A 14,092-nucleotide genomic window follows, 5' to 3' on the forward strand; every position below is an offset into this window, starting at 1 on the left:
AAAAAGATTTTTCAGTTTAACTAAAACAAACAAAGTCTCAAAGAATGAAAGATCATAATAACAAATTTGTATTACTATTTCAGATTTGTATTACACAGTTAGAATCTCAAATTTTATATTAAAAATTACTATTTCTGCGCATGGCGTAGGAAAACTTCTAGTTTTATGTAATTTATAAATATATAAAAAATTTGATCACATTATTACTCTTTCATAGTTTCAACAATTAGTTACCATAAATAATTATTTTTAAAATTATGTAGATTATTTACAAAGTGGTAATTGAATTATCATTTCCTTTTAGATATAATTATAATAAGAAAATTTAAAAATCATCAGCCAATCAAATTATAACAATTTGAAGAGTTCATTTATGATCGACACGTAATAAAAAATCACTTATGTGACTTCTCAATCAATATGTAGTAGGTTTATATTTTTATAAATAATTTATAACATTTTATAAATTATTTTAAAATTCTGATAAATTTATTCTTTAAACAACGATAAATAATTTAAAAATAATATTAATAAACATGTTTGGATTTTGTTATATTTAAAATAGTTATTATATAATTATATTCGAATACAATTCATCAAGTAGAGTATAAAACTATTATAATTATCTTATATAAAATTTCGTTCATTATATTTTATAGTTTATAAATATTGAAAGTAATAAATAAAACATTATTAATCTTTCTATAATTTCGAGAATTAGTTTCCATAAACTATTATTTGTAATATTCTTTAGATTATATGGCAAGTGATGTTAAATGATTTTAGACTTACCTTAAATTTTTAGATCTAAATTAAATAAATAAAAATTAAGAACAATCGACTAATCAAATTAGAACAATTTCTTGAAACTTCACCTATGAGCGACACCTAACCAGAAATCACTAAAGTGACTTCTCTTTCAAAATATGGAATAAATAGTGTATTGTTTTAGAACTAACAGATTTTATATTATCATTAATTAGAATTGTATTGTATATGTGTTGCAATTCTTTATTTTAGGTAAATAACTGGACGACCTTCGCATCGCCCTCGGTTAGTTTCCCTTCAAATTGTTTGATGAGCTGTTCACCAACTGAAGCATGAATTCTTGTCCCCTACACGAAGATGAGATAAAGTTATATGAGTTGGATTGAAAACAAAAGACTAAAGACGATTATGAGTTGTAAAAAATATAGTAATCTACTTACTTCTTTATCAACGAAAACTATTTCGATGGTGTTTCCGGAATCTTTGTTGTAATTTCCCCACAAGCGAAAAATCCTAAACTCAATACGCCATGTATCTTTACATGGTTTTAATTGCCTGATAAAAGACACTCGGTTTTTGGGAGCTTGAATCATTGCCATACTGTTTTTAAAAATTTGATCTCTTCACAACACTGTATTGTATTGTATTGTATGTAAGACCTTGAGAGTATCTTTATATATAGTCGACTTTTCATAATAAATGACGTTTAAATATTTATTTTCCGCAATAAATATTGAAATAGATTAAAGAAAGATATTAACTCTACATTGTCATAAGCTAGTTTGCATTTAATATATAAAAACTTGCGCAAGTAATGCATATTTAAAATAAGGTAAGTCACTAAAGATGAATTAACAATTTAAAAAGATTTAAAAGTCGAATTAATGTGATACTAACTTGTGCAAGAAATGCTTATTCTCAATAAGGCAACTTTATATTGTCGATCTTTCAAAAATAAATGACGTTGCTATATTAATTTTTCACAATAAATATTGAAATAGATTAAAGAAAGTTATCCCCCTATTAACTATTTCACCGGAGATTTTATATTGTAATAAGGTAAGTCATTACAAACGAATTAAGAATTTAGAAACATTAAGGTAAATTGGCATTTAAAATTTCAATAAATGTGATAATAATTTGGGCAATAAATGTTTAAAATAAATAAGGTAACTTACATTTAAACTATTCATAAGTTACTTTGCAACTTGCGCAAGAAAAAAAAAATTATTCATAAGTTACTTTGCAAAATAAACAAGTTAACTTACATTTAAACTATTCATAAGTTATTTTAAAATTCTGATAAATTTATTCTTTAAACAACGATAAATAATTTAAAAATAATATTAATAAATATGTTTGGATTTTGTTATATTTTAAATAGTTATTATATAATTATATTCGAATACAATTCATCAAGTAGAGTATAAAACTATTATAATTATCGTATATAAAATTTCGTTCATTATATTTTATAGTTTATAAATATTGAAAGTAATAAATAAAGCATTATTAATCTTTATATAATTTTGAGAATTAGTTTCCATAAATTGTTATTTGTAATATTTTTTAGATTATATGGCAAGTGTTGTTAAATGATTTTTGACTTACCTTAAATTTTTAGTTCTAAATTAAGTTAATTTTAATTATTAGCTCCATAGCTATATATAGGCTTAACGAAATCGACAATAGTTTTGGGTCTGTCTACATAAGCGATTGATTAAAAATAAAGAAAAAGAAAATTCTAAAAAGTCGACCAATAAAATTATAACAATTTTCCTGAAAAGCTCTATATGAGTGTCACGTCAGCAGAAATCACTAAAGTGACTTCTCTTTTAATGTATAGGAGGATAAGCAATTACTTTTTAAAAAAGAAGCAATTATTAGTCTTCATCTTATATGTCTCAATGCATTACCTCGTTTTGTACATATTTTTTTTGTTTTTTGATTATTTTGTACATATTTACTCATCTTGATCTTGTGTCGAGTATTGAAATCTCTTTGATACCTTCAAATTATTTCATGAAAACACTTGCGAAGCCAATGGCTACAGGGAAAACAAATAACGTCTTCTACTTTTATTAATTAATTTTGTGTCGTGATTATATGCTAACCAATGCGAAAGTCTGAAATCTATATTATAAAAGTTGAGTTTTTGATCACTTTTCAGCGTGTCATGTCAGTGTTTTGTTGATCCCACTTTTAAAAAGTGTGAAAAAATGTCAAATACATAGCTCGAACGTGGATTATTGAGATATAAACACCAACATTTATATCACTAAACTAAATAATACTTTGTATTTTGAAGGTCGAACCTAATATATATTTATAAAGGTCAGAAGCCCTTGCTTCTTCAGCTTCTTCAGAGGGTCAGGCCTACAAATGTGTTATGGGTTTCATTTTTAAATGAGATTCATCACGTTATATGAAAAAGTTCAAGTCTGCAATAATTATAATTTTTCCATATTGTAAATTGTTGTCGTTTAACATGAGTTTGGGTTCTTTTCATCATTGTTTCAAACAAGAATGAGTTACAGAGTCACGCCGTGTGTCTGTTTGTAATCTATTTTTTCACCGGTGAACTCTTCATGTCCACATCTTAAATCGTTTGATCATAAATGTTCCTGATTTGTAGCCTCTTTGTAAACCTTATATATATATATATATATGATTCTCATATTTGATGAATCCAATCTGCATCTCTACAAAACTCATTGATTTCTCTTAGATTTAACCATCTTCTAGAAAATGTTTCTCTCTGCCTCTCCAGTTCGTCAAACCGGCGTCCCGGCATCCGTCACTCAACCTTCGAGTCTCTTAATCTTGGCCGTATTAGTCAGAGCATAGCCTCTGCCTTCCCCGCTTATGGGATTCCCTGAACTTCAAGAAAGACATGGAGTTTGTGAGAATCACAGTTCTCTTCCTTGATAAAAAAGTAAGTTAATCTTCGATCAATCACATTTATTTAACATAATTGTTTTAATTGATTTCCTGATTCTTTGTTGAATAATATTATTTGCAGATTCCGTGATTCATGGGTTTACTCCCGTCGGACGTGCTAATCATTACATGCCATCTTTAAAAGCAGGTTTCATTGTGAAAGTCGATCGTTTTGAGGTTGCTAGGTGCTCAAGTATGTACAAGATAACTGATCAGCCATTCCTCATTTGTTTCATCTCACTATCCATTATTGATGACGTCATCACGGGTGCTCCTAAGATCAATCTCCAGTCAAGATTAGACTGTTCGACAATCTCCAAGTGATTGCACACACAAACCTAGAACTCCCACGTATATTATCATATTGCATCTGGGTTTATATTATGTTTCGATATCATAACTGATATTTAAACTCGCAGATGTGGTTGGACAAATCCGTTCTGTCCAGGGCTCTGACCTCACCAAAGAAACAACTCGAGTCGTTATCCGTCTCCTCATTGATTCGTAAGAAACAATCAACACCTAATTTTCTTTATATTATTGTCTATATTGTGCTAACATCAATAATCAAAAATATTTGCTACCCAAGATTTGTGGTCGTGTATTTATCTTCCTTACTTATCAATCTAATTTTACACAAATCTTTATTTTACAGCTTAAAAGAAACCACAATAACCCAAACAATCAAAACACAAAAAACTAAAATCCCAAAAAAATAAATCATTAATGATCACCTCTCTTTTTATCTAATCTTACAAATCTATACTATATTAAAAAGGATATATAATCAACAGGGAGAGTGTCCACGTCGGACAAGAAAATTGACCAATCACGTTATAACGTTTTGACACGTCATCTGGGCTTTGCGTCATCTGGAGACCCGAGAAAATACCCACCCGAGCTTGCCCTTTCTCAGATCTTGGCTGAAATCCAGTTTCTCTTCGATCGGCAGAGGGACGATCCAGTTTCTGTAACGTTGCGTTGTGATTTATTCATCTTAAATCGTTCGCAATCCCACTACGAAACTTTCGTTTGCGTTGTTCGTCGTCGAGATCGTGTATAAATATGCTCCACTGCCGTCCCTCCGATCGCTGACACACGTCGTCCCTCCAATCTTTCAGCCCAATCGCTTCTGTAATTAGATACGTTAATGGCAGCGGCAGCTGCGTCACGGTTTCTGATGTTTGGTGCGGTAAAGGATTAGGGTTCTCGACGGATGCGGTGTCGATGGATCCTCCGAGGAGGTAAAGATGGATCTTCCGCCGTCGCGTCGCAAAATCGACGTGGACAAGAACAGTTCAAACCAAACAGAGGTAAAGGTGGTAGCTTTATGTTCTGTGTATCTAATTGCAAGTCAAAGTTTGAGTTTTTTTTTGGTGGTGTTTTTAGTTTTATTACATTGATTTGTCTCAGCAAATAGTTTGGGTTTAGGCAGAAACTGTTTGGAGTGGTTGGAGGTATAGTCATTGTAGCATCCCTATGTTGTTGCTGGGGGACCAACAAACGTCATGTTGATCTGGTTCTAGCGACTTACTTTGCTAACGTTAATTCGTGTTTTCTCACAGGTACTTACTTATATTACTCTAAACAGTGGCTTGAATCGATCGATTTGGTGATGCTGATTATCACCAGGAGACAAGCTTCTTCTCAGAGTTAGGGGAGCTCCGCTTGCTCTGATTCATGTCTCCTCTGATCCTTTGCCTCACCTTAGTATCAAAAACACACCAATCTTTAGTCTCTCTCTCACTTTCTACAAAGATCTCACCTTTTTCGATTTTGGTTGGTGGAAAGTGACATCGTTTTAATGTTCTTGCAGGAGACATCATCTGCGCAATCAACGGTACACTGCTGCTTCCAATGGACAGAAGCTTCAAAACTATATAATAAGCGTTTATGGGGAAGCTCAAGATGATCACTAAACACATGGAAGCTGATATTGAAGAGAGTCTGATGTAAGTTGAGTCCATTGTTAGCCTATTCTTAGATTGGTTATGATGTTTTTGTGTGGGTAGATTTTGATTGATCTCAGTGTGAGATCATTGGATTGGTTTCCTTGCTTCAGGTTCTATCAGGCTTGCTATTGAGTGGATTTTTTCCATGATTTTTTTCCAAAGCCGGAATTCCCCTATTCCATATTATATCTGACTTCATAAGAAAAGTGGACTTGATGCCACTGGATATGCCAGTGAGATGCAATGGATTGCAGGGTATTTGGTAGTCAGTAATGTGAATATGGAAGAAGGTGCCCGCTGAGTTGTTAATATCTCAATCCTGCAATTTTGCAAACCAAGTTTAACACCAAGGTCAACAAGTTTCTTTCTTTCTTTGTCGTTTGTATATTCTGAGTTTTACCTGTGAAGAGATATGATCAGCTCATCCTTTTTTCATTGTACTATATTTGGTTGATGATTTGACGTTTCACAGGTGAAAATTACCAGGGCCAGCCGACCAGATCTTGGGAAGAAGAAATCAGGTAGCAAGTTAAATAATCTTTCATAATGTCGCAATATCTATATCTGTTTTTTTTTTTCAATTATATCACCTATCAACTAGCTTGAGTATAGGACTTCAGAAAACAATAATAATGAGGAAAAAACAGCTCACTGATTACCAATAATTTCCATATCCATTTCTTCCAGAAGTAATACTCGCCCAAGTATAGCATCCGAGCTTCTTTACTGGAGCTTCCAGAAGAAAAGGGCAGGACGTACGAGGCCATGGGTGTAGGCACTTAACATGTGTTCTTCCTCGCAAATGATGCCAATGTAAGTTCCATATGCTCAAGAGTTTGGTTAGGAAACTACCAGTGAGAGCAAAAGAAATGTGACTTTAAATAAGGGTTGTGTGGATATATATAATTATGATTCATATCAAGACGTGCAAAATATTTTTGGAATCAGTGGCTTACATCTATTTTGCTGCAGTTATTGGCAAGGGTGCTGAATTAAAGTTTCCGACAAATTTTCTAATGAGTGATATCGTTGCTTTTTTTAACAATGAGAAACCCTTCAGTCAATGGTGTTTACCTTGCTTCTTAAGATTGATATCATCTTTTTCGTTTTGGATCATTGCTATTATTTTTTTTCAGATATTATTTGAGCTCTTGGTTAAAGGTGAAACTGCCCAAGGAATGATAAAAGCAAAAGACTTGGTTTAGGCAAAGTATATGCTATTCAGAGAAAAGTTTACTCGGAGCCATTTTGAAGAGAAAGTATATGAAGAAAGCTCTTTAAGATAATGGTTTCTCTTGCTGATTCCAGACAGCAAAGAAATAAAAGGCCCCACTACCATCCTCTAAACCCCGCCAAATCCGGAGGTGGAACACAGAAGAAGGTAATCTCCTATCAAATCTTATCTTCCCTTGAATCAGATTTTCTTAAGCTTACTTTGCTCTTTTCATTTCTTGATTCGACATAAGGTGAACAGCATGGTTCTCTTCGATCAGGAAACTAACAACAAGCTTCGGTCTGAAGCTCCTATGTTCAAGTTGATCAATCAATCCCTTCTATTCTGCTGGCGTTTTCATGTAAGTTACTATCTCCATTCTTCAAAGTTTCCAAAGTTTCAGTGGATAAGCTCTTACATCGTGTGTGTGTGTTTTGTTTTAGCTTTGAAAAGATATTTCACTGAGTTTGGGTAGTTATCGTTATCTTTTTGTATTAGTTACTGGTTCTTTCCGATGAGTGGAGTAGGAAGCTAAAGTGACAGGAGTCGTTCGACGACAAAACAGAGAGGTATCTAAGGAGGAAGAGGAAGCGAGAGAAAAAAGTGAAAGGGGTCTTAGACCTCCTAAGCAAGAATCTTCAAGCTTTGTGAATGTTTTGGAACTGATTTAGTTCACGGAGTCACAACTGCTGTCTGAAATTGTAAGTGTTAAAGATAATAAAGACGTGTAACAAACGTGAGATGAGTTTTGTGTTGCAACTGAAAGAAGAGTTGTTTGTTTTCTTTTGCAGGAGAAGCGTCTTGCACCACAAAACATTACCCTAGACGTCATTCACAGATGTGACACCACCCTGCACATTTAAGTATCTAAGCTTTATCTCCATTTCTCCTGTTGGTAGTTTATCAGTGAATCCTTAACTTGAGACAGTACAAACCAGTTGGTAGTTTGTTCAGGACTTTCTTCAAATAGTTCAAACCAGTTGGAAAAGTGCCCATCAGCGACGGCCGTAAGCTCCATCTCCTGAGTTTTCATAGTACATTCCATGACGTTCAAGCATATGTGATGGTTTGTTCTTTGTCAATGATATATGTTTCTGTGTCTGTCAAAACCTTTTGTCAAACTCTAATCCTGGTGAAAAAATCTTCAGTGTCGATTCTAGAAGACGCCGGTTGTAATGATGTGATCGCAGAATACTGTATCGATCAGGTGAACCAATGGTCTAACTTTACCATAGTTTTTCTCATAACTGTCATTTTCAGAGCTGAGTTGAATGCTTTCTAATGTAGTTTAAGCATAAAGAAATGGGACTATACATAGATAGATATTGTATATGTTGTAGCTCGCATGGGAAACAAATCAGATATGTTGTCTATTTTATTTATCATTTGTAGTAACTTTTCTAATTAATAATTATGAGACTCAAAATTTTCTACCATGTTTTTGGAATTTTGTTAGGTAAGAAACTTTCCATCAGTTTAAATTAGGAGTCAGCTATTGCCATGCTGTAGTAAGAAAAAGAAATGACTCGCTAAGTGCTTAACTTTCAGACTCACTAAAGCTTTGTTTATCATTCATGTATTAACATCATTTTTCTTTACTATCACTTTGTTGATAATGAGGGTTACGCAATCAATCATATGTGGGTTTGGTGAAGTCTTTGTTTAGGATAACAGTAATACCACCTTGATTTAAAACTCATCTCTGTTTCTAAGAGATTGTATAGGATCCTCATTCTCTGTTGTAAGAATGAGATCTTAATAATTAATCAACTCTGGAAACAACAAAATAAAAACATCAATTTGTTGACAGGGTTTTTGATTTTCAGATCAAACGAGAAAACAAAAAGAAGATGAAAAAGTTAGTTGTTTGTATGACACCAAAAAAATACCACTGAAATTCATATAGAAAAACAACCAAAAACTAAAAACAGACCTTAAAATTTGGTTATTTATATAACCCACCAATAAAAAAATCACAAATAATTTCCTAACATATTGGAATGAATCTTTTTTTTTTCTAAAAGGGCATTATTGGAATGAGTCTTTAATTTTTTGTTTCTTTAATATTTTGTTTTATACGTTTGCAAGCTATAATAACCACAAGTATTTCTCCTCACTCGAGTTACAAATCTGAGAATTAGAAAATCGAAAGTAGTAGCATATTAAGCAAGGGATTGCTAAAGTTAGAAAAAAATTCTTTTACTTTTTTAAAAATAATCTATCATTAGTACAACACGAAAAAAAGAGAGACGCAATATAAAACAATTTGAAAAAACATATAAATTATATTAAAAATTTGACCTGTGAAAATAAGAAAAAATAGAGCTTAACCATATTAAACTATTATAAAAACCATATTACCAAATTTAACATGACTCAACGAAACTAAATTTAAATATTTTTAAAAAGTCAATTGACGGATGTCATGAAAAAATAAATAAGAGTAACTACCGAATAATGATTCACATATGATATAAAAATAAATCTTTAATATGAAAATAAATATTAACAAAATACTTAACTAAAACAAGTAAAATTAGAGAAGCAAACACACATAAAAAAGAGACATCATATTTGGATATATTTAAATAAATAATTTTAAATATATTACATTCTTGATAATTTTAAAATTACTTAAAAAGAAACTAAATTATTAAAAAATTAATATATAAATAAAACTAAAGCAAATATTTTGTAACGTCAAAATAATAAATGAATAAAAAATATATTATGTTAATAAAATAGATTTTAGATTTTAAAGACTTCTAATTCATGTAATATTACAAAATTCAAAATTTATTTATTACAATTAACATATTACCGTTAGATATATTAAAATAATATTCTAGATCGACATTCAATTGTCAGTTTTCAACTATTACACATAAAAAAATATCATTAAGTACGCTTTTTTTTTAAAAGGGGGTTTTATATTTTAAGTAGGTTATTGCAGTACTTTTTATTTTCGTGAATTTATTCGAGATGAGATTTCGATCTTTTAAACTAAGAAAATTTATGTTCTATACATAATTATATTATTTTTACATAACTCTAAAATCTCGGACTTAATTCTTCATATTTTGTTAGTTAATTGTGTTACATATAATAGAAATACTTACTTCAAACTAAAAATATAAAAAAAAAATTAAATTTAAAAATTAGTTATATATATTTTAATATACAAAAATTCACATACAAATAAAAATGATAAATATAACAAATTTAAATATATTTTCTGCGCATAGCGCGGAGAAAGGATCTAGTAAACTTTAAAACAAATATACCAAATCAATCAACTAAACTAAAACTCAATGACATATACATTGAGCCAACTAAACAAATACAAACTACACGGTCAACTAATTAACAATTTACAAACTTACTTTCGCAGATGCTTACCAAGGAGACGAAGACGACAACCAAGATCAGTGAAATTACCTAAACAAAAAAGCGGAGTAGGTTACAAACTCTAATAAATACAACTAACAATGATTTTTCTTTATATATTAGTTACCCATCAAATAAAAGAGAAACAAACACAACCACACCAGGAGATACAAGAGACAATCCCAACAGACACAAAGACGGCAACAACATCTCCACCTGCTCATTCCTCTTATCTTATGAAAATAGCTTACATGCTCAATATCAACAAGCCAATGCTATTGTTTTCTTATGAGAAATACATATATTCGTTTAAAATCCATTAAGGCCCAAATACAAATTGTCACTCATTTTATAGTTATTTATACAAGTCTTCATGTATTTGTTTTAATGGTCTCGTAAAAGCATCAAATTTAAAAATAAAAAAAAACATATAATCAACATAATAAGAATAAAAAAAATTATTACTTAATACACACAACTAAACTGGAGAAAAAATATCCAGAAACAAAAGGTACTCTCAACAATCTTAATATAATTTATGTAATCTTAACAATACAAGTAACAAATTAAAAAGACAAATAAACAATAAGTCTCAGTGACACATCAAGCAACACCACAAATTATATCAATCACATTACTAACATAATTTAGTCCTTCATGAGTGTATAACAGTGTATACACAGTTCATCAACACAACTCTAACCGTATAACAGTAAAAAACTTGAAAAACAATGATCAACCCAAAACGCAAAATTCACAGCTACAATAATCCTAAAAAATATTGAGATGAAACAAGAACTATGTCCACAACCAAAAGCCCAATAACACCCAAAAGTCTAGATATACAGGTCCAGAATTATTTCTGTTCGTCGGTCTCACCTGAAAGGGGGAATAAGGAAGAGTGAATAATAAGTGAGTCACTCAGTAAAGTATGTGATGCTATCCTAAAATCCATGGACCCGGACATAGCACTCCAAATAAATATAATTTATTCTAACATATGTCAAACACTGTACCTAATAAAACAATGGACCACTTATTATTTGCATGTCCATATGCTTTCACAGTATGGGTGAACATTGCTGGAAAGTTTATTGGAAAGTCTATCACGTCATAATGGAAAGATACAATCACTATGTTGATGCATTTTTCTCATGGTCGACTGAACAGAGTTCTCAGAAAGATGGTTTTTTTCAGATCGTTATCTATACCACATGGAGTGAAAGCAATTCAAGGCGTCATGGAGGAAACTGGACATCTACATACTCGATCACTCGGAGCATTGACAAAATGATACGTAATCATATTTCCTCTCTTTGCTACGTTAAAGATCACCCATTAGAAGGGTTACTAAAAAGATGGTTCGAGATTAGTTCAGTTTAATACTTGAGACACTCATTCATTTATTTCTTTTTCCAAAAGCGAATAAACATCATATATTATCAACAATTTAGATACCTATTTATAACTGTAATAAAAAATAAAAAGCAATAAATTAAAAAACATTGCCTTTGTATTTTCTAGATTATACTTATATTATGTTTATTACTTGTCAATTTATTTTTATGTTATTTAATATTTTATCCTAGTTTTTCATGCTTCCATATTTTTTTAATACTTTTAGTAATTTTCACTTTTTTGTTTATATATTATTTATTATTTTGGTTTAAATTTATTAATTTGAATATTCATGATTTTATGGATTAAAATAATTTAATTTTGTTATATATAAATACAAATTTATTTATTTCAGGAATATTAATGGGTAATTATTTAATATTAAATAATATAAAATATTTAGCATAAGTATAAAATTTATAATCTACGACATATTAAATTCAAATTGTAATAATCTGTATTTTAGATCAATATTTTTAATGAGAATCAGAGAACCTTACTATAATATTAGAAATTAAAATTAGAAATTAAACTTAATTATGATAATAAGAATCAGTAGAATTTGTTAATATATATTGTTAGTATATATTTATTAATTAATAGCCCCAAATATCATGATAATAAGAATAAGAAAATATGACTATAATACTGACCATTAAAATCACAAACTAAATGTAAGGTAATTTAGTTATGATATTATCAGTAAAATTTGTTAATATCTATTTTTAATTTATATATTTAATTAATAACCCTAAATATCATGATAAATAAATATACTTAAATAATTTTTTTAATAATGGTATAGATATATAAAATTTGTTAATATCTATTTATTAATTAATTTTCTTATATATTATGATAAAATATATATTAAAATTAAAGAATAATATTATTTGGATTAATAATTTATCCTAAAATCACGAAAAAGATGAAAAATTCGCAAAATCACTTTCAAATAAAAATATAAATTTATAATATATAAATAATTAATTGATAGTTACAATTAATAATATATAAAATTAGTACTGTAATACTAAATTCGTATATTTAGTTATAAAACACATTACTAAATATTAAAAATACATTTGAGATTTAAATATTAAATTTTAAAGAACTTCATATGAATATTTGCACTATAACGAGCTCTTGTCTTCATTTTATATTACATCACATTTTTCGACTTCTTTTTTTCTATGTAGATCCCAACCAACCATTTGTATTTTCATCAAATTTCACAGATCTTACAAGAAAATAAATCTCAAATCCTTTGAAGCTATAACCAAAAACTAGATTTTAACCCGCACATCCGTGCGGGTAAAATTTCATTTATAAATATAAAATTTTATATTATTCTGTATATAATAATTTATGATAATATATTGTTGTCATTTTAAAAATAACTAAACAGATGATATATAGTTCTACATATTAAAATTTACCATATGTTAACAATTTTGATTTTTTGTAAAAATTATTACATAATTTATTAATATTAATCATTTTAAAAGGTGAATGATATTTTAGTCAATTTAAATGGTGAATAATATTTTATTTATTTATCTTACTGAAGTTTTTTTTCAAAATATATTGGTTTACCAATTCAACATAATTTTAATATGTTTGCAAAAAAAACATAATTTTAATATGTAATTCATTAATTACTTCTATTTTAATATAATGTAGAATATACTTATAAAATTTATAAAATTAGCAAAAAAGTTCATTATTTTGTTTATAATAAAAATTTAATTAAAATTAATTTATAATAATATTATACTACTAATTTCGAAATTAATCAGTGCATTAATTAAAAGAATATTTAAATTTAAAAAGATATTTTGTTAGATTTTTTTCTCAACAGATTTTGTTATTCCTAAAACTAAAATTTAAATTTATAGTTAAAATAGATTTGTTAATATCCTTATAATTATTTAGAAATGTTATACATTTAATAAACTAATGTAAACAATAAAAAAAATTATTTGAATATATGGACCTAGACTTCTAGTATGACTATTTTGTAATAGATAAAAATGGTACTTCTCTTTTAATAGAGAACTAGATTTTGACCCGCACGTTCTTGCGGATATTTTTTTCATTTTATAAATGCATTAGATATTATTACAAATATTTTAAATTTAAAATTTTCATTTTAGTATTATATATTATGTAATTCTATAATATTATTGTTTTATTTTTTATTCAGCATTATTCATATATAGTGTTTTTTAATACATTTTACTTTGTTATTAATGTTTATTTCTTACTAATATATTTTTGAGTTAGATACAATAAAATAACAATATGAAATAATCAAATAGAAAACCTCCTTCAAAATATGTTTTTCTTTAATTTATAAATTCTGTTATAATACATTTTTAAAAATTTAAAATTTATATTATAGAAAATAAATATGTTCAAGATAATTTATATT

The 14,092-nt window shown here is 28.6% G+C and overlaps 1 long non-coding RNA gene across 15 annotated transcripts; it reads left to right on the top strand.

Moving 5' to 3' along the window:
- Positions 1–4,743: 4,743 nt before the first annotated feature.
- LOC103867691 lies at positions 4,744–11,658 on the top strand. 15 transcript variants are annotated; one of them, XR_004452602.1, is made up of 11 exons: positions 4,745–5,021; positions 5,274–5,660; positions 5,771–6,011; positions 6,147–6,181; positions 6,348–6,473; positions 6,633–6,726; positions 6,797–7,041; positions 7,127–7,234; positions 7,372–7,574; positions 7,665–7,939; positions 8,022–8,309. It is a non-coding gene; the product is annotated as an uncharacterized LOC103867691 (long non-coding RNA). The 15 variants fall into 15 exon arrangements; XR_004452599.1 differs by lacking the exon at positions 6,633–6,726 and adding an exon at positions 11,458–11,658 and having other exon boundaries at positions 4,746–5,021; positions 6,133–6,181; positions 8,022–8,080; XR_004452600.1 differs by lacking the exon at positions 6,633–6,726 and adding an exon at positions 10,265–11,013 and having other exon boundaries at positions 4,746–5,021; positions 6,133–6,181; positions 8,022–8,080.
- The last annotated feature ends 2,434 nt before the right edge of the window (positions 11,659–14,092 follow it).

Source organism: Brassica rapa, chromosome A10 (assembly GCF_000309985.2).
Source record: "Brassica rapa cultivar Chiifu-401-42 chromosome A10, CAAS_Brap_v3.01, whole genome shotgun sequence".
Classification (NCBI taxonomy): domain Eukaryota; kingdom Viridiplantae; phylum Streptophyta; class Magnoliopsida; order Brassicales; family Brassicaceae; genus Brassica; species Brassica rapa.